The sequence below is a fragment of the Typopeltis vanoorti genome, chromosome 1 (genome assembly GCF_054136105.1).
Source record: "Typopeltis vanoorti isolate ZY-2024b chromosome 1, IOZ_Tvanoo_1.0, whole genome shotgun sequence".
In the NCBI taxonomy this organism is placed as follows: Eukaryota; Metazoa; Arthropoda; class Arachnida; order Uropygi; family Thelyphonidae; genus Typopeltis; species Typopeltis vanoorti.
The window spans coordinates 51,056,490-51,084,108 of record NC_143549.1 but is presented as its reverse complement, the minus strand read 5'-3'; the positions used below and the strand labels follow the sequence as shown (position 1 = coordinate 51,084,108).

The 27,619-nt window shown below is 35.3% G+C and overlaps 1 protein-coding gene and 1 long non-coding RNA gene across 2 annotated transcripts in view; one reads left to right on the top strand and one right to left on the bottom strand.

The window, feature by feature from the left end:
- Positions 1 to 27,619, bottom strand: part of sand (potassium two pore domain channel sandman) — a 346,390-nt gene that overhangs the window by 160,858 nt on the left and 157,913 nt on the right. The window lies entirely within an intron of this gene.
- LOC150109969 (uncharacterized) lies at positions 8,329 to 27,103 on the top strand. Its single transcript, XR_016550671.1, has 2 exons — positions 8,329 to 8,459; positions 26,772 to 27,103. It is a non-coding gene; the product is annotated as an uncharacterized LOC150109969 (long non-coding RNA).

Sequence of the window (27,619 nt, the reverse complement as noted above, 5' to 3'; positions counted from 1 at the left end):
TTTCATCACACCCTAGGGAGTCCAAAGACTCATCGAGGGAGGGCATCCACTCTACAACTCTTCGTCGCACTACTCCACCAAATTTATTTCATCATCTAACACCATTTAATTATTGGTAATTATAAGTTCACTAGAATAACCTAATAAACTTAAAATCTTTCATTCATAATTCATTCGACTCAATACTTTTTTATTTTTTAAAAAAAGTCTTTCATATTTCCTTTCTCTGGAAAATATACGCTGTGAATTATAGAAAAACCCAATTTAAACTTTGAGTAAGCCTTGCCTAAAATGCTACACCAAAGATTGTTTCGGATTGTGCTTCACAACATAATTTTATATTCCGAATGCTTATGTTTGTGCATCACAAAGAGTGCAACATTGGTCAACAATAAATAAACAGAATAAAAATAGAAATCAAAGGAGAATCTTGTTACTTTCAAACAGAAATGAGTAAGAGTCCTGTGTTTGAATAAATGCGTTTTATTTTTCTCGTTCTATATGGAAATGAATTTTTCTACAATGGCTTCCAAGAGACAATTTTGTTGAAGGAGATTTCATACGGGATACGTTGGTTTTAATATGGATATCTGACGCAACAATACAACTCTGATATTTATGGTGATAGGAAAGAAGAATACTCAAACCAAATGAATTAACAATAGTTTTTCATCATTTCACGCCTATGCTTGATAAATAATCATTTATTTATATAAACGCAGCCTGTTTTGTACTTTCCCAAGTAGTAGCAGTTCCAAATGACGTCACAGAAAATAATACAATAAAAATTTCAATGCGATTCTGAGCGAACTTCCTTTAATATTTTCATCAGATGTTGATTTTTCAAGTACGTTTCCTTTTGTATGATTTCTTAAATTCAAAGAATCGTTTGCATAATGTAGCCTAGTTTCCTAAATCGGAAACAGATGAGAAAAATGAAATATATCTATTTATTTAGCATATGATGATATGACGGCCCCTTTTACGAGGAGTACAGCACCTTCTCAATCCTCCCAAATTTTATCCGGGTTCGCAACAGGCATAGCTGACGAATCAGACCTAGGCTGGGTCTTAAGTATTCCTGACTGTCATCCGTGTGTGTTCACAGGGCCCGTTTGCCTGCTTGCGGGAGGAAAAACCCCAGAAAAACCCTGCTATCCACGCCCAAGACTCGTTAACTTGGCTATGTCTGAGAATGAGTCTTAAGCTCCTCACGTCGGCGACCAGAATCGAACCCAGGACACTACCTTCCCAGATATATGGTTGCGAAGCGCAAAGCCACTAGGCTAATCACGCGGACATGAAATATATCGAGTAGTAGTTACTACAACCGCTAGTTTACAAACCTATAGGCTCTTTGTTAAATCCTTTTGTCTACACTGAATCAAAAGCACGTGTGATTGCTCGGGATTACGAAAAAGATCGTCATAATACTTTCTTAAAATTATCTTATTTCTAATTACAATGAATTTATGCTAAATTTATATCTTCCATTAACTGATTTAATGATCATACAGACAGTGCTGTCGCCAGATTACATCGCGCTCTGAGGCAAACAATTAAATATCCCCCTGATGGATTATAAGACAAAAATATAAGAAAATCTCCAATTGCTATTTTGTTTTTATTACAAGCTTGGTCCCCATCTATCGATAGACGTGCTAGATCAACCAATCTTTCTTCGGTCATTGCTATTCGCAAATAATTTTTAATCGGTTTAAGCTTGGAAAAACTTCTTTCCGCACTTGTTACGCTAACAGGAATTGTTAGCGTAGCGACGACGCTTATAGCAATATGGCTGAACGAGCGCCCTTATTAAGTCGAGCCGTGAGGCACGCTGCCTCTATGCTATATCCTGTCGACGGTACTGAATACAGACCAGTGTTGGATTGTGCATGCCATTAAATCAAAACGTCTTTGTTTGCGAACTGGTTTCGAATCCGGTCTAAGAAACCAAGACCATTTATAAGAAGGTTTCTAAGCATGAATTAGTTGATATTATTCATGAGTGGTAGGGATTTCTCTCTTGAAAATGTGTCATTCCGCAAAACAGATAAATTGGTCAGAAGAACACACGCAAACCGTTATAAGAGATTTCATTCATAGGTGAGTTAGAAAGATTTCTCCCCTCCTCGTAATAGGGCAAACCGGCCAGAAAAACCCTCAGCTAAGAGAGATATACTTATTTGTTCCGCCGTAATTCAACAACATTCTTCTAATGAAAAATATTCCAACTACCAAGCATTCAAATTCGTTGATGCATTTAAGATCATCACCAAATCGTATAATACCTCTGTAATTGACAGTTCTTCCCCAAGAACTCATTATTAATAAACAAAAGCACAGACCTAAGTATACATAACGAAAGTAGGCTCTTGAAACAAAGCCTACTATTTCTCAAGTTAAGTACTCTTGCAAATCGGTTACTACGGAAACACACGAACAGAACAGAACACTCTAAATAACTATGGAAGCCTTATACTGTTTGTTGCGTGCGAGTATACTTCCACGTAAACTTAGAGATCTCATGAAGTATCTGTTGCACTCGACGAAACAAAATGATGCTACAGAAAGTCAGTCTTTTCATATAACAAAGTATACGGATGGTTTTAATGAGGGAGTCTTAATAGGGTTGGATTTTTGGGCTTCTTCTAATGGGCACGAAATTTTAACAAGATGCCGGTAATGTAAAACGGAACTTGTGTAACAGTACACCCACCAGAGCAGTCCACCTCGGATTCGAGGATTGTTAAGCAAAATCGCTCATGTACGGCTTATACAAATGATAAGATGCAACAAAACACCGCAGTTCGCTTGGGAAACTAAAAATTGTAGCCTTTTATTTCGAATAAAATGTGTTTTAAATAAACTTTTAAGAATACGTCTAGCATATTGTTATAACGTGACCACCCAGCAAAGACATTTTGTACCAACTTATTCAGGAAAAAGGTACTAGATCTGAAAAAAAGTACTAGATTTTTATGTAACATTTTATGTAAATAATGTAACATTAAATTTTCAGTTATTTAATATGCTATTTACATATATACAGGGGTTTCCATCCACACGAAAAACACTGGAAGTATTTATTCATTATTTTTAACTGATTTTACTAAATTAAGTAACTCTTCAGAAATAGTAAAATATGTATCTGAAGAATGTTTCAATTTTTTTTTTTTTGTCAAAAGGAGTGCATTCATCAAGGGAGTTTGTAGCTGACTTCTTATTTTATTCTTATTTATTGCCACTGCTGAAAATATTCTTTCATTTGCTGCTGATGAATGAGGGAGGCACAGTACAGCTTTAATTAGTGTTGTTAAATTAGGAATTCCAAAACACCCTGAATTCTTGATCTTTTTCCAATAATTCTACTCTTCAATAGTTGCCATTCTCTATCGAGGTCTTCATAATTATTTTCTTCAATAACATTAGGAAAATTTACAGCAAGTGACATTTATACTGTAAAAACAGTCTGATTTGTACATTTCAGGATTCAGCATCGCTAAACTTTTTAATACAGGATCTTTGAAATTTATTCATTTAAAAACTTGACTACAGAACTCAACATAGAAGGACAAATATTGTTAGCATTCAGGAATGTGCTAGCAGAGCTAATCTTAGGTGGTATGGTCACTTAAACTTCACTGCTAGAATCTAGAAGAAGGGAAGAGATGTATGGAATGTTGATTTCTCTATGGATCTGGGTGTTTCTGATAAACCAAGGGGCATCCAGAATCATTCTGAGGCACTTATTCTGCAATCTCTGTAGTTTTAGAATATTTGTATTTGCGGTGTGGCTCCACCCGAATCACCTTCTTGTAAATTGTTAATTTTGGTTTGTATCCAATTTGCTTTGTCTGTTGATTGCAGGGGAGTTGGGCTATGACCTTGGATGTCTTTGAGGTAATATGTCTTATATGATTGCTGAATAGAAGTTTTCTACCCAGCATCACTCCGATATATTTGACTTCGCTCTGCCACGGAATCTTAACTCCCAAAAGATGAATGTCCTCCATTTTGTGGATTTTCTTCCTTGTAAACAGTATGGCTGAACTCTTCTGTGGGTTAACTTGGATCCTCCAGTCCACCAGCCATCTCTCTAATATATGTATACTGGTTTGCAGTCTTTAAGTTGCCAGTTTTGGGCTCAGAGATCTTGCCATTAATGCAGTATCTGCATATAATGCAGTGAATGTTGTTCTCGGGTTCAGAGGGATATCTACTACGTAGATTGAGAACAGGAGAGGGGATAGAAGAGAGCCCTGAGGTACTCCTGCGAACACCCTGCGTCTGGGCGAAATCAATTCTCTGACCCTGACCTGCATATATCTGTCTTTCAAGAATGAGTGGAGTATTCTTATCAACTTGATTGGAAAGCCGAACTTCATGAGTTTGTAGAGAAGGCCTTGATGCCACACTTTGTCGAACGCCTTCTCTGCATCGATGAGGATGGCAGCAATACTGATTTTCCAATTGAAACCTTTCGTAATGATTTCTACTAGCCTGTGGATTTGTTGAGCTGTACTATGGGCCTTGCTGAAGCCAAACTGCTCGTCAGACAAAACTCCTAACCTATCCGTTTCTGCTTGGAGTCTTGTGAGGATCACTTTCTCTTTCTGAGGCTGGACAACAGGCTGACTGGTCTATAGCTCTCGGGAAGATGAGGGTTTTTTCCTGGCTTCTTCAGTGGCATGATGGTGGCTGTTTTCCACGCAGTGCGAAAATGCTGGAATCTGAAAATTGCATTGGTAATATTGAGGAGATGAACTATGGCCTTTATTCGGAATAGTTTTAAACAAAACCCAGCCTTCCTTATAAGGACTGGCATAAAGGGACGAAGCAAGAATGCTTTTCATCTTCCCCCGTTATCTGTAGAGGACAGTGTAGGGATAAGGTGTTATTGGGCTATTATAGATCATGGTAGGAGGGTAACAGCAATAGCCGAGCCTCTGTTAGAACTTCATCCGCTACAGCATTGCCATCCATTACCCTCCAAGTGTATTAATCACCGCATCTCACGGTCGATTTGTTTTCCCAAACCAGCCTTATATATCCTTATAAAGACTGACTTAAAGGGGCGAAGCAAGAAAGCTTTTCATCTTCCCCGTTATCTGCAGAGGACAGTGTAGGGATAAGGTGTTTATTAAGCTATTAAAGCTCTGATCATGGCAGGAGGGTAACAGCATTAGCCGAGCCTCAGTTAGAACGTCATTGGCTACAGCATTGCCATCGATTACCCTCCAAGGGTACTGCCCCAAACCAGCCGTGGTTGAAATGATGAGTTATTCTATCAGTTAACAAAAAATAAAATGGAGTATGAATATACTTTATATAAATTGAAACTATTTTTTTTTAATTTAAGATATATTTGTATATATTTCAGTATTATGTTTTACTTAAAATAAAAGTATTTATGATTTCTACTATAATTTTGATAGCAAAGAATTGAGTTGGAAAGATCTATTCAAGAGTACGTGAATTGGATATTATACGATTGTAATATTTTTCGTACAGCAAAGCTGGTAAACTGCTTAGAAAAACACTCAGTTCTTTCTTATAATAATAAAATATTAAAAAAATTATTTATTTGTATAAATTATATAAATTTGCATCTCCGAAATGAAGCCTTTTGGCTCTTTATTTTAGTAAATACATTATTTATTTACTTTTATTGTGCGTGCACGCGCGCACATACCGCAGTTAGTACATATTTTGTAATTATAAATTTTTTTTTCAGTTAGATTCTAAAATAATAATAGACTAATAATAATAACAGACACAAATGCCATTCTGTGAACATTTCAAGAGAAGCTCAGTATCAGATAAACCATACCCAATAGTCACAATTTTGGTCGGTATTTTTCCTCCTCTGTGGATACCCGGAAACCACATTTATCCTTCGCGTGACAGTTATTTCATACCATTCGCGATTTTTATTTCTTCTCTTTACTCGAATATTTTTCCTTATCAGATAATCGATCGGGCAGAACATATTTCCCCCAGTCAACTTTCCAACAAATATCAACAAAAATACTGCAGTAAGTTCTTTGGCAAGAACCCACATCTTCTTTTGATACAGGATACATTGCCAGTACACTAAACTAGAACTTATTCTCCTATTATTATTTTTCCTTATAGATGTTCATCATTTTTGCACAACATTTGCTATCACTTCAAAAATATATCCCGAAAAGAATTAGAAAAATAATAAGCAAATTGATTATTTTCCATATTTATTATTTGTTTATTTCTTTTTATTTAACTGAATTCAAAACTGACTTGGAAAGAGTGGAAAATGGCTATGAGTATTATCTAGTCGATAATAGAATGTTCAAAATTAATAAAAGAGAGATCTAAAAGTTGCCCTTTTGGTTGTCCCATCTACTGGTAAAGACACGTACAAGATCGAGTGTGCTATCTGATTATAAACTTTTATTTTATATTTTTTATTCGACAAATCTAATTATTTTACCTTGTGTGACTTTTACTTATTACTCAAGCTGAAGTCTGACTTGCAAGGCGACCGTGTTTTTATCATAGACAATATCAAGATGGCCGCCTTTCAAATCTTGCATGATGAATCATTCAGATCACATGTTAAGATTTATAAAAAAAAGGCAAGCACTAAAATAAAACCTTTGAAAAGTTACACTATTTTACAGTTTTTCAATTTCCGATTATATTAAAGCAACTAAAACTGTGAGGCGAATTGTATTTTTAAATTGAGATTTTTTTTTTTTTTTTTTTTTTTTTGCAGGTGGTGGCTAATGAGTTCTGAAAAGAATTATCGCATTACATTTTAAATACCCTTCAGTATCTCATCAATTACCTCTTATTGGTTTTTCTATTAAAATCTTATTTCTACTATTTGCTGAGATATACGGAGACAGTGATAATTCCAACTATTAAAAGTCGATAATATATTTCCTAAAAAAAATTCATTTTTCTTTCTTTTTGATTCTTTAGAGTATCTAAATTGTGTAAGAAAGAAATGAAAAGAAATTTTCAATTTTTGTGTTTTAACATTGAGAAGTTGATTTAAATTATTTCGCGGATGTGTTTGCAAGCATTGCCTGCTCCATGTTCCATTGCTTCTTTTATCTAACAAAAACGTTATGAAAGGAAGCTATTATAAGTAAAGCGAAAGAGCACAAAAATGCTTTATCTTTTCATAAAAATACCGCACAACACACTTACGGAGATGTCGTCAGAGTATACAAAAGATAGTTTTCATCTACATAAGTCTTAGCTGGGTATTTCGGCATTCACAACGAACAACAACAACAAAGCATAGATATGACGTCATTGTTTATTATTTTCTTCTTTTAAGATGAGGTACTGAATTCCAATTGGTATCGATTGCTTCTATTTAAGAAACTATTTTAAAGTATGATATATCACGTATCCGCAGAGTTGTTATTTTTCTAACTTTGTGGAAGATTTACGAACGTATCAAAAACAAACAAACAAAATCTATGAATACTTGATAATCACTGAGTTCTTCATCAATCACAAACGTCTTTCATAATACAAACAGCAGAAACTTTAAAAAAACATGCTTCAGTTTTGTTGATAAGTTATTTTATCACTAGCTACCACGTGTTAACATAATGCGTTACCTAGCGTTAGTTTTTAGAATCTGCATATGAATCACAAAAACTGGAAACGATTGTTCTTTTGTAAATTACCACTAGACAACAAATGACTGTTGTCTGTTATCAGTGGCGCAATCAGGATTTTATCTTGCGCGGGGGGGGGGATTGAGTAGACGATTTGAAAATACACACTACACATTCCATACGGCCTATGACTCAGCATCTGCAGTGATTGCCAATACATGATACCCGTGATCTACTCTGGTCCGGCTTGGGCAAACGAAGTAGCACTCGGAACGCCCAAGCACTACTTCGTTCGCCTTGAGTTCATAGCGGCCCTCATTCCCGACAGCTATAGGGTATTCCAACCTTATGTGACCGCTAATTCATAAGCAGTATAGAAATAGAAGACACGACACAACATAAATAAAAAAAAAATTAATTTTAATTAGGAAAAAGATTTTTGGAAAATTTTCTAGTGTTTTGTTTTTCCTTTTTCTTTTGTGGGGCAGGGCCCCTTGCCTCAACTGGGTGCGTCACTATAATATAAAATACCAAAACCCTTTAGCGTATAAGTAGAACATTCAATAAACAGAATTATGCGCCATACGAAAATATGTTTTCAAAACCTCTGTCAGTGTTTTGTATGATGCATACATGAAAGAAGTTTGCAAGAGTATGCGCAGGCGCACTCAATGCTATTGTACCAAATAGTGTTTTCTATAATTCACTCCGAATAGGTTGTTGGCGTGTTAGACACGGAAAAAGAGGGCTGACGACGTAGTAACTGTATCAAGTGTTCATCGTGAGCATGCCTGCTATTGGTTATTGTAAAAGAAAGCGAAATTATAATACGGGAAGAGTGTGAGTATCGAGAATTCATTTTCTTTTTAATGATGAATGTATGTTTTTCTGTTTTATCATTAGCTACAAATGCATTTAAGTAATGTTGTTTGCATGCAGCAAACAGAATTGAGGCCAAGCTAATACTTTGGCAAAGACCACTGGTCAACATCATGTACACTAGTCGTGAAGATAGTACACGCGCAACACTTTGTTTGCTTACGCTGGAGTAAATAAAGAATAAAAATAAGAATATAATTTCTTTGCAACTATAATATACTTTCTACTCCATCGGTAAAACTTTCCACAGGTTAAAATATTTCCTAAAAAATAGTGTATTTTTATTTAAGTGCTTCTACAGGAAACATAACTTTAGGCTTATGATATGAAAGCGCCATCTATTGTAATATAGCTTTTTTGCTGTTGTTGTCGTTAAGAAAGTCTTTTGCGATGACGTCACTCAGGTAGTTACAATGTCGATTTCATTAAGTTAATTAATGCAGGTCTATATAGGAGCAAACTAAACTTGCTTCGGCGAATCTTTTTGATGCGTAAACTACCCTGCGTGTATCGTTAAAAACATGCTTGTTTACGCGAATTAGTTTAATTAATGACCTCGTTTGCATATCTAATTAACAATAGCATAGGCGTTGCATTGTGTTCTTTGTAAGTGAACTTGGTTGTAATAATCGGTCCGGTGACAAGAAACTAAAGAAGGACTTTTTTTTTATCGTTCATGTTGTTGACAGTGATGATTAGCCCCTGCTTAAAACATGCACTCGATATATCGCAGCATATTTACACAGCACGTGATTGATGGTTTATGGTGGGCAATGTTCCACGAGTTGAATACTAAACTTTCTTAATTGCCGTTCGATATTTTTTTTTCCTAATTACCCAATGCTTCTTAGCTTAAATTAAGTAACTTGCACTCCCTGATCCTTCTATGCATTCCCATCACGACAGCTTGTGCAAGGATGAGCTCATTGCGTAACAAGAAATATTCTAAAACGATTTAAATTTGACAATGCACTCATATAAAAAAATAAAAATAAAAATATAATAATAATAATAATAATAATAATACATTTTTGCTTAATGAAAAAACCATCGCGATTTATCAGATGGGCGCGGATTAATTATGTCCTTAGATAATCAATACTGCTTTCTGTGAAGCGAACTTGACCGTAAGTGCCCTCTGGCGACAACTCCATAGTAGGTGGTAATTAAACTACAGAATTAGCCAATCTGGCAGGGAAAAGCACATCAGACGGAAATTTACCTTCAATTCAAAGATTTAATAATCTTTAAATGCACTGAAATAACGCAGAAACATAAACTATATATCATAGACATTTTCTCAAGTGTTTAGGATTTTACATACAAAAATACATGACATATTTATAAATTTATTTAGTCTATATATGTATCATTTAATTTTTTCCTACAGTATTTTATATAACAAAACCACATTGTCAGCAAGATGCTATGAGAAAACAAGAAATCGGTTGGCGGGCGTCTTGAACTGAATGCTGTAGTATTTAAGAAAGACAAAGCGATGAAAAATACTCAAAAAAAAAAAAAAAAAAAATTGGAGATTATACCATGTCATAGCGAGGAGACCTCACTATAGCATAGCTCGTATTCATAGCTCAATTATATTCACCAGAGCTGCAATTAATTTTCAGACGGTTAGAGCAGAGTATTATTATTTCTGCACGCTCTAATATCTCACTTTCAAGTTCATGAGAACATTGCTGTAAAATCGGTAGAAGTGTTGGTAGAAGTGTTGGATTTTACTACGTGTCTAGTAGATTAGTTGTCATTTTCATTTACAGAATTACATGATAATACATGACTGGATAGAGATGAGGCAGTGGAATTCCCGTATGAGATAACACTCTCTTGCATATTTCTCTATACAGTACACTATTCTATAGATTTTTATTGTCCATAAGGTGCATATTAACTGACATACACGAGTGTATATACACTCTTGAGTCAAAACATTTTGACCACCTACTCAGTAGCGTGTTGGGCATCCTATTACAGAGGTAACCGCTTGCGCTGGTCTTGGCATAGATTACACTAGACCAGGGAAGGTGTTCTGAAGTATTAGATTCCAATTAGGCAGAACAATGTCCGGGGGTAAGTGACCGAACGAGGCACTGGCGTTGAATAAGAGATGATGCATTTCATAAGAATATTTGATGGGATTCACATCGCGGGAATTAGGCAGGCAATAGAGCACACTGTAACTTGGTATGCTCTTCGAGCCATGCTCGCCTAGCGCGAGTCTTGTGATACTGGGAAGAGTCCCTGTGTTGGAAGAGTCCAGATCTATCGGCCGTGTACGACCATATCTGGCCTGAAATATTTTTCCCCAGCTAAACATTAGGTGCCAATATGTATTTAATGGGACTACGAGGACCTATGTCCACAAGAACGATCTCCAAACCAGGATACTGTCACCCTCAAACCTGCAGTCTAGTTGGCCGGATACAGGCTTTTGTCATCATAATGTTCTGGATCGTGTGTGTGTGTGTGTGTGCGTGTGTGTGTGTGTGTGTGTGTGTGCGTGCGTGCCAAATAATTTTGCATGCAATAAGTATATAATTAATTTTAATACCTATTAATTATTTTTCCATATACCTATCAGCATAGGCGCCGCAGAAAATTTTCCAGGGGGGAGAAAAGCTTGGAGACAAATATTACATCAATAAATTTTTATTTAATTATTTAATTTTTTGGGCTTTTTTTAAAAAATTAGATGGGGGGGTAAGTATCCCTTTTGCTCCCTCTGCGGACGCCCATACCTACTAGTCATTTCATACTATAATTATTAATTTTTTATATGAATCCCATCGTAGGAGGCCTATGTAAGGGTTAGATAATTGGAAACCCTGTTTTAGAAATCAAACATGGAGATTTTGCTCCCTCAGATGGTCTTTCTTCGCATATTTTACATATACGCACCAATTAATTTGCATATGCCTTAATTAGGTTACACCCAACAAAACTAGCTTATTTATAATTATTTCCAGATCCAAGGAAGTTATTAAAGTAATGCTTATTTGATAAAATAAGTATGTTATAGCGTAAAACAAAATGTCATATTTATTCTATACAATAATCACGTAATGAAAGAAATCTAAAAACGACACGAAGGTCGCAACGTGCCGAAAAATTGTCAAATAAAATGAATATAAAATCTCCTTAGTATACCTAGATACGATGAATTCATATCTTCACCTACTTGATGTGCATTTATCATCAATTATTAAAAAAAAAAGTTTTATAGCATTCTTAATTCTAACCATCTGCTATTCATAATCTTCAGTGAGAATATCACTCGATAAGCAGACATTTTTACATAAAATATTATATTTCTAATAAAAATAAGCAATTACTATATTTAGTTTTATATGCAATTATTCTAATGAGCTAATGTTAAAAAAAAACAGTTTATCGAGTTACATAAAAAATATAATTTTCTTAAGTAGTTCGAGGCATTTACAATGTTTGTATATAATAAGAGAAAAAATACTAATTAATCAGTGGAAATTACTTCAATAGGCTTAGAAATTCTCATTAGGAATGGGAAAAGAAAGGGAGGAAAATCAAGAATTATGGCTTTAAATTAAGTACGTTAATTGCATTCAATAGCTGGAATTACACAAGCAGAAAACAAGTTATGTACATTGATGAGCTCAATAATTATAGTCGTGAATTATTTGAGTGACTCTGCTAATTGTAAAGGAAATGCCTGCATTGTTACTTTTAACATAAATCAATTTTTTTAGTTATTTATGCAGATTTTTGTTAATAATCTGCATAAATAACTTGGCAGATAAAGTTGTTTATTTCAACCAAACATTCAATGAAAAGTGCATTCAGAATAAAAGTTAACAAAACTCTTTGTTAACAATGATGTTGCATTGTTTGCGCGTTGCAAAATGGAAGCATCTAAAATCTACAGATGAATGGAATGCCTTGTTAACAATGGCTTGTAATTGTTTTCTCAGTGTAATTGAAGCTATTGTATTGCCATATACTATTGTAGTGCAGTTTCTTTATGAAACAGTATTTTTTTTAAACGATGTGAATACCAATCGATCAGTTAATGACAACTACAGAGAAATGGTCATTTATTCTATATATTTATGAAATAAAACTGTATGTTAATTTGCTAGAAAGAATTCTGGGAGAGCCTGGGATCACAGCGAAGAAATTATTTTTATTTACTTTATTTTTTTTTTTCCAAGTATTGCTTTTTTTCTGTATAATGGGATGCTGAAGCTATGACATTATTCCGACCTCTCACTTTTAAATTTCATTTGCTTTAGTAACAACACAGATACTGGAATCCTAGTAGTAGCAGTAGATTAAAAAATGGTTCCCCTCCATAATTTGCACTGAATCGTCACCAGCCCCTCTGCATTAAACACTGATTCGAAGTCCATGTTCTACTAAGTCCAGCATGTTGGTATCAATGCCTAGATGTACTGAGACAGATAAGAAAGAAAGAAAGATAGAGAGAGGAATAAGAAAAAAATGCACGCATCTTTGTGCTTACCTTTTACTGTACCATTCCCTCTATCTCTTGTCTCTTTTCGCTCCCTACTGTTGGGAATTAATGAAAACAAAGCACTCCTGACATGGCAGACGATCAATCTTTTTTATGAAACACGGAATTTTACTCTGTGCCTCGTGTACAAAACACACATACACACGCACTCCCTCCCCCACACACTTTGTCATCATGGCGTGTAAGAAGAGATCATCAAGAGATTTTGAGAAACAGCGAAGCCTCACTCACACAGTCCGCTGTTGTTCTGTTTGTTTGTTTATCATTGTCATTAGTTTGTTCAGTTACGGAACTTAAAGGGTTCATCGCTTTCATCGATTCTAACAGCTATCTTCCGGAGGGATCCTTTTTGTTGCGATAGTGGTTAAAACAGTGAAAGATGCAACTGTGCTTGCAAATTTTTCATTTCTTAAGCAGACCGACGAATTTTGATGAAATTTACCTAGTAGATCTTCACTGAAATATATTATTCAAATATAATTTTTTAATACATCGCCAATTAGAATGTTCACATTTTAAGCGATTGTATACGATTACATACGACTAGAATAAAAATAGAATTAAAATAACCTTGCAAGTGTCTTATGAGTACCTCATTCTTTCTTACTTACATTGTTTGGAACATACACACACTGTTGCTAATTTTAAATGTTTAGAATACGCAAACGTTTACTGTTGACTAATTTAAGCTTGTGTCCAACCCTTTCTACAATGTCTGATATTTTATTTCCACTGTTTATTTACTTATTTTTTTAGTTTCTTTCATCATATTTTTATTATTGTTGTATACGTACGCATTTCCAGTGTATATAGTGTATGTAATACATTGTTACTCTGAGAACATTTTTATGTATCCAGCAAGGACAGCCCTATGATAAATTTTGTCTCCTTTTCAGTTTGTTCCACGAATGGTTAAATAAGTGGTTAAAATAAATAAGTGGTTTTAAAAGTGGTTCCACTCGGTTAAATGCAGCTGGAAGAATTTTTTTCCTTCCATTTGCCTATGACATTCTGTATTTTTTTATTATTATTATTATTTGTAAACCCCTTCAAATTTCACCTGAGGACGCCTAAAACGTGATAACAAATAAAGCATTCAGCAATTTCATCCACAGTTTTAGAAGAAAATGTGTTGTGAATTAATAAAATCGAACCAAACACTTAAAGTCAACTCAGACATTTTGCAACTTTTATGAGGAAGTACAAGAAGAGGCTAAATTTTTCTTTAGAACACAGCCTTATTTCTTTGTTTGAGAGATTTTATTGTGTTTCCTGAGTTCTTTTCCTCTCTTAATAAAAATGCAGGACAATTCAGCAATCCAATCATAAACAGCGTTGTTCTTTTTTTTTGTCCACAAAAGTTACGTTTTTTTTTACTCATATAAATAGTAGAAAAAGAAAAAGATGAGCAAATATAAGTAGAAAATGTACTGTATAATACTTTAGCACCATTAGCAACTGGTGGTATCTGAATCATAAAATATTTTATTATTATCATTACGTGCCTTCACGGAGTCCAAATGCTCATCAGGAAAGACTAAAATTATCAATACAATATCTATTAATAAGTCTCCTTGAACTCATTGGCAGACAAACCAATGCCGACTGACTTTGGCAAACCTATTCCATTCATTAAATGACTCTCTAAGAGAAACTGTAGTCCTCACAAGTACGCTAACAAACTCCAAAATTGAGGAGGACCCGCACTTGGCTAGAGGGTGTTATAGTCAAGTGCTGGAATATTTCCTCCGTATTAATCCTACAATCGGGTGGGTAACGTACGTACTCTCCAGCCAACAGGTTGTGGGTTTGAATTTCCCCCACTATGGGCATGGATGTTTGTAATTTCCTTAGTAAGTCTACCACTTCTTACACACCTTACCACTTCTTCCTCTAAGAGGCTTAAGCGACCATACGGCGTCCAGTGACATGAAATGTGATTAATTAAATGACTCCAATATAATCATTTTAGTAACTCAAATGTTGCCTTGTATCCACTCATGTCCACCTGTTAACCAGATTTTACACCCACAAAAACCCTTAAATGATGAAGGATTTGGGTTTTTTTTTTAAATACTTATTTTGTATCTACAAAGGAAAGAAACGAATAGAGCGAATAGAGGTGGTTTTTACAGGGTGGTTCACCACTGCTTTCCCCAACCCCCCAATTTTATTAGGGCTCCGGACTGGCATATGGCTGGAACGTATTCATGACTACAATCCATGTGTGTTCACTGGACAGTTTGCCTGTTCTGGGGAACGAAAAACCCGAGTTTCCGAGTGAAAAAAAAACCTATCCCCGGATGAGACCGGCTAACTCACTTTTAGTCGAAAGAGACCAGATAAAGGCGTCATGGACGGGAATCGAACCCAGGTCTTTCCGACCAAAGGGGTTCGTCTATACTGACTGAACTACTGAATAGAATGAGTAGTTAACCCAAATAACAACAAATCAAAAACTCTAATTGTGTTTTAAAGTGTAATTATGATTTAGTATATTCGCAACTTAACTGACGTTATACGAATTTCGCAAAAAAAAAAAAAAAAAATGAGCTTTTTTTTTTTTTTCCCCCAGAACCTATCTTTCCATCTTAAAGGAATAAACTATTTTAATGTGTTTAGTTTAAAACTCTATTCATCTTCAGAAATACTTAATTAGAATTTAGTTGTATTTAAAACTCTTCTGATAATTCAACGATACTCAATTAGAAAGATGAAATATTTACATAGAAACGTACTGCCGATTATATTTTCTACATGAGATGATGCCAAAGAGTTTTTAGTAGGCAATATTTGAAAATTATTGAGCCACTTGAAGAGAAAATGCGTCACTGAAAGAATTAACCAACGCACACACTAAGTTTCCGATATGCCAATTACACATGCTCGCTAGATAAGCGCTGTTTATCTTAAAGACCAGACTCTATCGTTAACACAGCAGCTGCGATATTCATCACGCACACACACACACACACACACACACACACACGCTCTACCACTGTAATTAAGTTTCTTAGCCCGTGTATTGTTTGTCGATTAATGTAATTCGTAGAGTGGGTCGAAGACTATAATAAACTAACATTCATTCACCGGAAACGAAGCATCATTGGATTTCTCCAATGCGGATTTTTCAAAATGCGTGTAAGAATTCGACAAAATAATTTTTATAACTGGATAATTTATGGAAACAGAGGAATATTACTTACACTAGACAGTTCTTTTCAACTGACGAATGCAGATTTTAGCTATTATTTTTAAAGATTCCTTATTCTTTTTGTTTTGTTAATTGCTCGCGGCAGCTGCAGTTTCTTAATGGATGTTTAGTTGCATGTAACGAGAGACTACGCTAATAACACGCTTTGAGAACCCTTCTTAAGAAAAAGGCAGTTTTCTAAACGAAATAACCTTAAATCGGTCAACTGAGAAGGAAATATATACTAAGCATATTTGAATAATTTTTAAAACAGTAGACTACATGAGGTTTAAGAATTTAATCGCCCTGTATTTTTAAGGATAATCCCACTTACAAATGGTTGAAATCCTACAGCATACAATAGACGGTCCATTGAAGGTTATCTAATCCAGTCACGCAACTCCCTACACCACACACATTATTTTTCAGACCACTTAATCCCCCCCTCCCCCCCCCGCTTCCAACACAGTTTCATCGGTAAATTGTCATAAAAAGTGAGTCTGACCTTTGATGGGTCAAGTGGTTACGATATCCATCTTCAACCAAGAGGCTGTAGATTCGAATTCGTCGCGTGAATAGATGTTTCTTATTGTCTTTAGGTGAAAGATGATTTTCATAACCCGGTGTGAGACTATCTCCTCGCTTATTGGAAGCCTGAAGTAACTTGATAAAAAAGGTTTCATGCTTGGTTTCTGGAGCTCAGTTTCCCGACCATGTAAAAATAAATAAATCAAAGGGAAAAAAAAAAGAAAATTAATAAAAATAGAAAAAACTCTTGGCCCACGATACTAATATATTACAAGCTTACAACCTTTCGTGGATAGGAGTCTTCTAATACACACACACACACACACTTTTATATTTCGTACCATCTAATAATTATTCGCATGTTTCCCTTTTTTGAAAATGTTAAGAAATCGACTGATTTCTTAGCCAAGTTTGTAGATTAGATTAGATTACAGACATATCTTAGTCATTTGTCTTTTAATGAAATACATTCTTTTTTCAAAGAGAGAGAGAGAGAAGATCGAATTCCATTAATCCATACCTGTGTTTCACCACTAGGTAAGCCTATTAATATTTGCGTACACAAGTGGGGGTCCCTCTACATGGATTTTTGTACAATTTGATACTTAGGATCCTCATTTAGAGTTCATCAGTCCATTCCTGTAGATAAATTTTATCTATACAATATGCTTTTGGCTTAAAGCGGACAAATTTTAGTACTAAATATGACAATTATGTGAAATTATGAGCTTAGAAGGTACCGCATTACTGGAAACACTAATTACTGTTGAAGCCGTTTTATAGTCGTTCGAGAGAACAGGTTTCCATGGAAACAGTAACGATTGTTGTACAAAATAAGGAACACTCTACCATTTGAGTATGGATTGTTATCGTAGTTAGCAATATTCAGTATTGTTGATATAGTGCCGGAATGTAAATGTTGATTATTAATGTGTTCTACGGCCAGTTTGTCTGTTTGCAAGAGAAAAGAAAGCATTTCTTCCTGAAAAATTATAAATTTTTTTCGCCATGAAAATTATCATCATGAAACTAGGAATCTTCATGCGTACATTTACAGTTGGAAAAATAGCCGGTTCGATACAGAGGTAGCGAATGTGGCATAGAGATGGTGAATTGTCTTGGTGTACATGATATGTAGTGCAGATTGGGCTTCCGCGATATCTCGAGGGACTTAGATGTCATGTAATAATAATAATAATAATAATAATGAAATTATTGTAATATGGACGCGAGACTGAACTTAAAATTAGTCGTCGGGTTATGATCTATGCCTCGCAGTTAGTGCATGAGAACTGCACTTTTTTAATTTCTTGGTTATACTCTTTAACCAATAAAGTGAAAGAGAAAAAACACATGAATACTATAATTGTTTAAGAATTAAAAATTAACAGCAACCTAAGCTGTAAATCGAATATTAGAAGCACGCATCAAGATTGGATTTATGCTGTCTAGAGTTTTATTTATTTTTTTTAATTTCTTACTGTTAGAATACTAAGAACATTTGTTTCTCGTAGAAACAAACTGTTATAAAATACAATATTGTAAGCTAAGGAGGCACTTAGCACACTTCACTGATATCTCTAATTAATAAATGCTCACTCTGTCAATAAAAATAGTGCCACTACATTGAGCTGCAAGTGTATATTAAATACCATTCCATTCAGACAAACGCATAGTTATCAGACACTGCTGTTCGTAAAATATTATAATCAATATGTAAACATTACACAAGTGGGACTGCAAAGGTATAGTAAAAACGCATACAAAATGAAAAATCACCTCAAAAAAATATTGAATTAAACAATAAGCATTATCTCCACATAAAAAAGTAACATTGTTCTTATAAGAACTGGCGATGGACTGAGTCCTTGACTCTTTATCCCGTCATCTGAATGAAGAAAATCTGTGTGGATGGAGTGTTATTGAGCTAAAAAGCTCTAGTCATGGCTGGATAACGGCAATAGCCGAGCCTCAGTTAAAACTTCATTGGCTACAGCATTGCCATCTGTTACCCTCTGTTTAAGTAAAGGGGTAAAATCTCAAAAAATCAGACGATCTCTAGGCCACTCATTCGTGGGCGAAAGACCGTCCAAATCTCCGCGTTGGTTCCACTCAGTGAAACTCGACCACCGAGCAGAACCGCTCATTCCGAAGAAAATAATTCATTCACCGACAAGAACCCCTCAGCGGGCCGTGCCGGAGAACACCTTCCCCGGAGACTCAAAGTGCTCCCTTAAGGCAAAAACCTTAAGAGAGCGAACTCAAAAACTCATCACCCAGGATAACAGCAACAGCCGAACCTCAGTTAACTTCCTTGGTTCAGCATTGCTAATTGTTACCCTGGAAGTCCTAAAAAGGACATTTTTCTCCTTCTCCAAGCCAAGTAACATTGTTTATCATTAATTCATTAATTTATATTAATATGTTTAATTTTTTAGAAAGGTGTATTTAATTCTATTTCTAGATTAATATTAATTTTAGAAGTTATTTTGTATGGTATAATATTTTGCTCTACATATTTACAAGTAACTTTTATACATTTTATATTAAATTATATTTATCTAAACTTTAAAAAACTGAATTTGAATTAAAAGATTGTCTAGCAAAAATGGTTTTTTAAAAAAAAAACTATAAAACAAAACAGCACGTATAAGCATGTATATTTTAGGATGTTGTATTATTTATAATTAAATTTCAAAACCAATTAAAATTAAAAAAATTAAAAGCATTTAAAAAAAATTAAACACAAGTTTTCTTTCTATCTTTTTTTCATCGTTAATCTTAGTAAATGTCCTAGTAAGTGTAGAGTCTCAAGTGGTCAACGCCTGAAGGGAGGAGCCTTCTTTCCGAGCCTCTTCAGAGTTTATTTAATAATATGCATGTCACGTATCGCTATGTTAGCCTTTTCTCTTCATTGCTAGCCAGAGATACTAAGATGAGAGTTAACAAGCTATCTATAAGAATAAAGCGGAGCGCGGGGGGGGGGAGAATAATGCTCTCGTGCTAGTATATTTTATGCCTCACAACGAAAGGTAATATATCCACTCATTATTGATCACATTTTCTCAGTTACTGTAAACGCCATTCTTCGAGGGATGCGGTATTAGCTGGCGTTCCTTGAACGCTTCCTTAATCCTTTTGGCATCAGGCAATGGGGATTAAAAAGGATCAACTGTTGCCTAGTACTACAGATGCTCTTTTCTGTGCTATTGCGTATCCGCATGTTTTCTCTTTCAAAGAGGCGATAAGCGCCAATGGTTTAAGGCGCATGTGCAACATTTTTAATATACAAATTGATTCAATGAGTGCGTAATTTAAAACACTCCAGTCTTTAAATTGATCCCCCAGTACTGGAAAATTAAAAGAGATTTAATAACACAGTGATGAATGAAACGATTATAGTTGGAAAGCGTCCTTCCTCCCACCCCCCATCCCCACTTTGTTAATGTTATTCTTCATTTTTTGCGTTGCAATATTTTACCTGTTAATATGTCCACGTAAAAAAAAAAAAAAAAAATTCAAATTATCGCTCGATGTGCGCATGCGTGAAATGTGTCTCGCTAACGGCGAATGATGGACGATACATGTAGGCAATATTTGTAAGTAAACACCAGGCTCTTTGTGAAGTTCACAGACTGACTTTGATCCTTTGCTAAGTATAAGTTATGGAATGTTTGGGAAGGAATGCTGGCGAATTTTTGTTGTCGCTTATTTTTTTAAGTTCGTTTCGGCTTACACGACATGGTTTAGTGCGTCAATTTTTTTTTTTTTTTAGTGTAATAAAAATGAATGTGCACGTTTTTTTTTTTTTTAAATTTTATTTTGTAGGTGGGGTGAGGCTACTAAGCAAGAAATACTTGGATTAATGCTAAATCTGAGTACGTTATTGGAAAGATTAGTTTATATTAAGAACTCATAATATATATACAATTAAGGGAAGAACAGGAACACTAAAATATGAAAAGGAAAAAAAAACGGGAGAAAAAAATTCTTCGAAACGTTACAAAAGAGGACAGGAAAAAAGGACCACATAAAGAAATAATAAATCAGTTCGGAGAAGGATATACAGTAAAATTATTTAAGATGCTTTCATTTATCTTCCCTCTCATACTGCCATCAAAATAGTACATTCTACGCCTAGTACTGAGTTTGTCGTTTCAGACTACACAACACCTCTCAGGTATTCGATGGTTGTACATCTCTCTCTCTCTCTCTCTCTCAAATGATCTCTGACATGCAGTTCTAAACACGTAAATATAAAGCATTCCGAATTTATCCGCTGATGTGCCGTCAAGATCCATAAAATATGTTTAATTGCCCGACATTCTTGATGCACGCTACTAAAGGAAAAAAGAAAAGGAAAAAATAATGAAATACAAACGTAACCTTTAAACAGAGCGATAAATGAAGAAGGTATTAAATGTACGAATGAACCAGTTTAGTAATTATCCGTAGGACTTTCAATGTCTCCTTAAAAAAAAAGGGAAAAAAAAAGTGCAATTCTTCGAAATCCGACACACGTTTAGAATGCAGAGTGACGGCTATGCAGTTGATATGAAGTCCATATCGGAAGGAACTGCGGAATGGATGGTGCGACGTGATATGTTTATACAACCTCAAAGGATGTTTCTGTGTGACATATTCGCATAAAGAAAGGTGGAAGTTGAAAATTTCGCTGTAAAAACGTTAATCTTACGAAGAGATATATCAAAGAGCATTATCTACGAAATTCTTCGTCTCCATTCTGCACGTGGCAGCTGTCCATGGCGATGATGTACAGAGAACTTCATATCCTTCCGCCATAACTTCCTGAATTATCGATTGGGACTGCAAGGGATCAGCTATGCGAATGGCCAATCCGGATATTGAAGTCTAGGGCGGTAGACCTCTGCAAGATTGATCTTTTCCTTTGGTGTGTGTGTGTGGGGGGGGGATAACAGTTAACCAGGGGAAAAAGCTGTCGGATGACATCAGAGAATTTTTCGGAAGAAAGAGGGCGGGGCAGTGATGACTGATTTTGACATGACTTACGACATGGCCGATGTTACTTTTTGATGCTTACTTGATTCCATCTCAGACCTTCCATACGTAACATTAGTCAAGATTTTTAACTAGATAACTGAATAAAGAATAACTAGATTTTTAACTAGATCATCGGCTCCTAACCGGTGGTACGCGTACCCCCTGGGGGTACGTCCTGGGCCGTTTTCAGGGGTACACGAAAAATAATCAGTAATGACGGGAAAAGACTCATTTCCACTATTTTATATTAAGATAGGCTCTGAACAAAAGTGTCAGTATTTAAAGCCAGCTATTTTTAAAAGCAAGGGGTACAATTTATAGAAATGGGTTTAAAAGGGGGCGTACACAAGTGGGAAAAGGTTGGGAACCAGTGAACTAGATAACAGCATAAAGAATAACTAAATTTTTAACTAGATAACTGCATAATATCAAGAATTTCTGGGATCATCGGAGGTACAGTTTGCAAAGCACTTCCGAAATCTTAGCATTCTCCTTAAATTCTCTCATTTCCAAACGTAAATTTATCCCATTGCATTTCTTAAAGAGATAAAGACGGGATTAATATAATAAACTCAACTCAAGACTAGTTTATTAACATAATAAACTAGTCTTGAGCCTAAGTATATTAATTAGTCGAAGATTAGCAACTGCCAATAACCTGAATTTGAAGATAAGACGTTTTGGTAGTTCGTTAGGCTTAATCTTTCTTAAGTTAAGCCTTAACACAATCAGTGCACAAAGATAAATTAAGATGCGTCAATTACTTCCCAAACTTTGGCGTTCCAGACCTTTCCGGTTTCCGTCAACCCGTTCGCTCGAGTGCGACGAAGAAAGGCAGTCAACCCCTCCCGTCCTTCCCCCAGTGCCTGGAGAAACTGCATTTCCCGTTGTCAAGGGTGCATGAAGACATTCGCTATAGATAATCAGGTAATGGAGCCGAACATGGTAACGTCTGCAATTCCAGCTCTGGCCTATCGTTCGTTGCCTGGAGATATAAAAGATATATGTCTCCTGTTAGGTGATCCTAATTGTAAACATGGGCTGGCGGCCGAAGGCCCGCGAGACAGCAAACTAGCGGCAGGTCACACTGGATCATTAATTACAACGGTTGTTCAGAAAGAAGATCGTATGAGGACGAACCGTTTTGTCTGCTCATCAGACGCGGCTAGTTACTGGTCATTAGACAATAGAAAGGAGGAAGAGGATCAGTTGCACTAGGAATAGCTTGGATGTTATTTCATCCGAATTCTATAATATCCCAACTGTGTTCCAGTAATTATTCAATCTGAACTGTGGAAACAAGAACACAAACATGATCAATCACAGCCTAATTAATAAATATTGACTTATATTGTCAGTCGGTTACCATGGTAATCCAATGGTGCCAACAATGAATCAGGACGAAAAAATGCCAACAATGGATCATGGCGAAAAAATTTTTTTTCGTCTGTTTCATGACTTGAAATGCTTCAAGTCATGAAGCTTTCGTCTGCTTCATGACAAAATTGAGTTACCATGGTTACCAGTGAAACTACTATGGGAGAAAAATTTGTCAGTTCGTAACTAGTAACCTTCGCATTGAAAAGAATTCTAGGACAGTTTGTCAATTTCGTGTCTAATTCAGTTTGGTAACCATGACAACTGCGATATTGTAAATAGTACTGGGAGAAAAATTGTCAGCTTTGTACCTTTTTTTTTTTTTTTTTCTTGGCAAACAAGAAGTGGTAAGGTTTGTGTGCAAAATCCAAAAGTGAAAACTGTTTGAAAACACGTGCAGACGAATATTGCAACAATATTGTATAGCACGCTTTTAGCAGAAAACAACTAATTTTCCTTATTACACTGGTTTGTAGCTTCGCTCTCAGGAAACTAGCTCCGGTTCAAAAGAGTAATCAAAAATAAAACAAACAACGTTTCTCTCACCCCCAAGCCAGCTGTGATTTATTACAGTATGAGGCTCACTGTTGGTTTCGTATATACGAACTCGCACAGTTATAAATATGCCTAATTAGAATATTCGATGCTTTGTGTGAGAACTCCAACACCTGCTCTTCTTAATAGACTGACGTTTGCGTTGGTTGTTGTGAGCAACGCTTCATAAAAAAGTTGTAACATAATGTGATTAAGGCTTCCAGATTACTCTGCTTGCTACCACCGCCATCTAGCGAATACTTAAAGAAACACTTAATGAGTAGCAGCCTTCTACTTCTTTTTCAGACAGAGTCGGTCCAGACAGTTATTATGGAAGAAAACGAACAAGAAAATTGAGTGGATGCTTTTCTTTTTTGTGTTGTTTAAAATGACCTTGCAGTCACTTTTCATTTACTTCAGGTCGCAACATCATGTTGCAAACTGGAAGTACTTTCAGTTATTAAATAAAATTAACATTTTCGTTGACGTGTAGATGAAAAGTCAGTTTGTTTTAGGAATGGATCGATCCTTTTATAGATTTTAGTGATACATTTATCTAATTATTTCTGCTCTATTTATTTAATCTCTCTCTCTCTCTCTCTCTCTCTCTACTTTTGTTTTAATCGCATCAACTGGCTCAATCACTGCACATGAATTCACAAATAATAAAATCGAAAAAAAAAAAAAAACGCTTGAAAGTTTTTGAAAAAAAAAAAAAATTCGAAACCAGTAGTATTAATTCGAGTAATGAAAACAAATATAAAAAGTTTACTCGAAATTTAAAAAAATAAATAAATAAATACGAGTGAAAAATCTTTCCACCATTAAAAAAAAGGAATCAATGGCTGCAGTTACGCTTAAAAATGTTTCCAGACATAGTTAGTTTATTACGTTTGTTTGAGACTGACGTGACATTACACTCCAGCATTTTCCATGGTAACAATAGATGTTGCTTGAATCTACATTAACGCAGTCAAGAACGAAATAGGCGCATTGCCGTAATTGAACAGTAAAATGCTCCCAACTTTAACATTCTATATTCGAGTATAGCTTACGTCAAATATGCTGAACGACTGGGAATAACAGAAATTCTCTAGAATGTCACTCGGTTTTAATTGAGAAGAAAAACATAGCAAAAACAAAAGCATTAAGAGAATAGGCTATGGTTTTCCACGCTACATGCACCAGTATTCTTATCCATGTGTCAGTTTAACTATCTCTTTTTACACCATTTGATGCTAACCATTCTGAAATAATATCCTATCGTTTCCATCGAATTTCTCTATTTAATTCTCTCTCTCTCTCTCTCTCTCTCTCTCTCTCTGTCTCTTTCTCTTTTCTACCACTATCGATCGAGGCATCCTTTTATATCTATCATTCTATCTATGCTTCACATTTGATATCGTTGTGTCCAAAAAGACACACCCGTCATTCTGAAGTACTAAAACCAATAGCTTCGACCATACCGAATAGAAATAGACTTATGCAGTAATAGCTATGGACAACTTAAGAAACGAACCTAGGCCATCGACCCTTCTTTCTGACCGGAATGTATTGGCTGTCACTAAAATGACAGGCTAAACTGCAAACAGTCATGAAATTTGAAAAGAAAGATTAAAATATATATGTTTTTCCGACGAGTTTTAGAAAAACTCATTTTTAACTTGGACATAAATGTTGGGCAATCAGTTACATCGAAAGGGGGAGGGGGGGGGAAATGGTAGTTTACAATAGATTCAGCAACAATATAACCAACAATGTTAGTTATTAGTAGTGCGTTGAGTTCCATTGTTACAATACGCTACGGTAATCTCTTCCTTATGGCAACAATGGACACACACGCACACGACTTCCAATACAGACATCAAACAAAAACATAAATCGAAGGAATATTTTTTCTTTCTACTTCATGTCTATTTGAACAAAAAAAAAATCCATCTCAAGCCATTAAGGACGATATTTACTGAACAAACTGATCTCCTGTAGACAAAACGATAGGCATAACTCTATTAGGGACTACGTAACAGTCAATATTTAGACAGATACCTACAGAAACACAGAAATCATAAAATAGGAACTTTGTGAGAATATTTATCGTATCGTATTACCAACCAACTACTTTTTTGTCTTATTTTATGCAACTTCCGGTAGAATTCGTTCCCATATGTTCTCATAAAGCACGACTAAAATGGCTCCATTTGATACCAAACTCACAAAGAATGCACAATAAATCAGAACAACTGCCTATTGCAGCCAACCACTGTATTACACTCCATTCTGTTACCTAGGTAACAACGTACTTGCTAGTGTGCGCTTGATTTGACATAAGACAGTGTGCAGTGTATCTCACTGTCTTTGCTCCGGTGACTGTTCTAGGGCTTAATTATTGAGGGGCTGTAAATCGAATTGGATGTGAAATGAAAACCAATTATGTTTTATTCTTGCTTCCAAAATGGCATGTTCTGATGAATGCCAGGTTGTCATTAGCAGGGAGAGATAGGATACAGGCACGTACTTCATCCCTTAATCTATAGCGGACCTGCAAAAGTGTAATTTGTTTATAGTGATTGTATGGTCAAATATTCCATTATATCTTATGGCATTTAGGCCTAGTTAGGCCTAATTGAAATTAAGCCTAACTGCTATATGGATGATGTAGTGTCCGAAGGCATAACAACTTAGAACAACAATTTTTTTTTTTTTTTTCTTTAGGAGCAGGGAAGGGGATATCGTTGCACAGCTCGTGGGGAGAGGGGATAATTTGAATACATTCTCGTTATGCAGAAAATGACCCCAAAATAAATATTTATGAAGATTCATTTAATGTTGGAGAAGACGCAAACCGTTAAAGTTGGTAATTTAACGGTTATTTTGCTGGCGTTTTAAAAGTTGCGTTGCCTTCATGCTTTATTAGGCGTCAACAGCGGAAGGTATGTGTTTAATAATCGTTAAAGTTTCTTTTTAGTATCCCAATTATGCTCGCTTTTCTAGCATCCGACACGGTTCAGAGTGATGGAGAATTACAGGGTGAAGGCGAGATAGATGAGGATAAATGTGTTAGTTTTTAATTTGGATCTTTTCGTAATTATAGGTTCACAGGGAGCCGACCGACCGACACAACCTGGGATCGAGACAGAATACGATGCTGCAGCAACCAAGTCGATAAGCAAGTGATAAAAATGCAGCTGGTGGACGGAAAATGGAGGAGGGGGATGAAGATGTCATCAAAAGGATCAATATGCAAAGAAAGCACTGATAGAGAGATTAATAAGACGAGTGATTAAGGAAATGTTGTGAACAGGGAGACACGGAACAGTATAAAGAAGGTTGATGATGTGGAAAAATGTCCTTCATCATATTATAACCATGATATGTGCCTTCTTGTTTTAAAATGGTTTTCTAATAAAAGAAATAAGAAATCGATTCTCTCTCTCTCTCTCTCTCTCTCTCTCTCTCTCTCTCTCTCCTTAGGAAACGGTAATAACGAAACCAGTGTTGGCTTTACGTTCCAAAATATGGCCATAAATTAAATTTTTATATATTAGCATATAATTTTGATAAACTGATGCCAACCAATCCTGGCATCATGATTGGTTGACACGTTGCATTCATTTCAGTTATTGCAGTAAGCAATAATTAGTAGCAGGTGCTGTATTACTGTTATACAGCACCTACTAGTGGACCAAATTGATCTTTATATTTCTAATAAAAATTACTACGATAATTCCTGTTAGCGTAGCAAATGCGGAAAAAAGTTTTTCCAAGCTTAAACTGATTAAAAATTATTTTCGAACAGCAATGACTCAAGAAGGATTGGTTAGTCTTATAATTTAAAGCTTTAAATTTTAATTTTAAGTCTGGCTTATAATTTAAATTTATAAGAGCTTATAAACAGATTTATTGTGCGATATCTCAGTAGAGCAAAGATTTAATTACTAT